Source organism: Otolemur garnettii, unplaced genomic scaffold (assembly GCF_000181295.1).
Source record: "Otolemur garnettii isolate 467f Iridium unplaced genomic scaffold, OtoGar3 scaffold00039, whole genome shotgun sequence".
Lineage (NCBI taxonomy): Eukaryota > Metazoa > Chordata > Mammalia > Primates > Galagidae > Otolemur > Otolemur garnettii.
The window spans coordinates 6615199-6616300 of NW_003852434.1; the positions used below are offsets into that span (position 1 = coordinate 6615199).

Below are 1102 nucleotides of genomic sequence, written 5' to 3' on the forward strand. Positions count from 1 at the left end.
TCTGACTCCTTTCCATCAGCATTAGCTACCCAAGTATAGACATGGAAAAGATGGAAAATGAGTTCATTCAAGGTTCAGTTTTCAGGACAACAGAAAAGTGTGGTGGGGTACCTGTAATTACAAAAGTAATTGAAATAATTTAGGTGCATGGAATCCCAGCTAAATAGGAAGAGAAGGAAGAACTCAAAAGGGTCACACTAACTGAAGAATTCAGAAGAGTCAATGGACAGACCAGAGGCTCCAATGTGGACAAGGAAGAGTTGAAGTGGGAGTAAGTGAGACCATTAGAGAGAAGGGAAAAAGGTTACAGTCAAGGTGATATTTCATATTAAAATTTTACAAGTGAATAGTTCTGGGTACAGCAAAGTCCAGAACAGTGGTTCTCAAGCTGTGGGTCGTGAGCCCTTTTTAACAATGAAAATACACCCGGCATATCAGATATTTACGATTCATTAACAGTAGCAAAATTATAGTTATGAAGTAACAACAAAAATAATTTTATGGTCGGGGCTCCCCACAACATGAGGAACTGTATTAAAGGGTCATGGCATTAGGAGGCATTAGGAAGGTTGAGAACTACTGGTCCAGAGTATAAATGAGGTGAGACTAGGAAGCTGAGAAGGTACAGGGTAGTGAGAAAGTTGAGGGATGCCCTGACCTGTCTGCCTGCATTAGTTTAATGAGCTGCTGAATAGGAAATGCAGCTGCTATTTCTAGGGGCCTGATACATGACACACGGTCAATAAATGTTTGATGAGTAAATGAATAAACTCACATAATTCAAGTTTCAAATTTTCCTTTAACATAAATTCTGCATTAAATAGATTCATGAATCTATTTATTAAATAGATTCATGAATCTATTTATTAAATAGATTAAATCTATTCATTAAATAGATTCATTTTAAATGGTTTCTTTTAGAAAGAAGCTCATTCCAGTAATAAGATTCTGAATCAAAGGAAATTGTTCAGCATGTTTTTTGTTTTTTGAGACAGAGCCTCAAGCTGTCCTCCTGGGTAGAGTGCCGTGGCATCACAGCTCACAGCAACCTCCAACTCCTGGACTCAAACGATTCTCCTGCCTCAGCCTCCCAAGTAGCTGG

General features: G+C 38.4%; 1 protein-coding gene across 1 annotated transcript in view; it reads right to left on the bottom strand.

Annotated features, from left to right (window-relative positions):
* Positions 1 to 1102, bottom strand: part of COPS4 (COP9 signalosome subunit 4) — a 48001-nt gene that overhangs the window by 9774 nt on the left and 37125 nt on the right. The window lies entirely within an intron of this gene.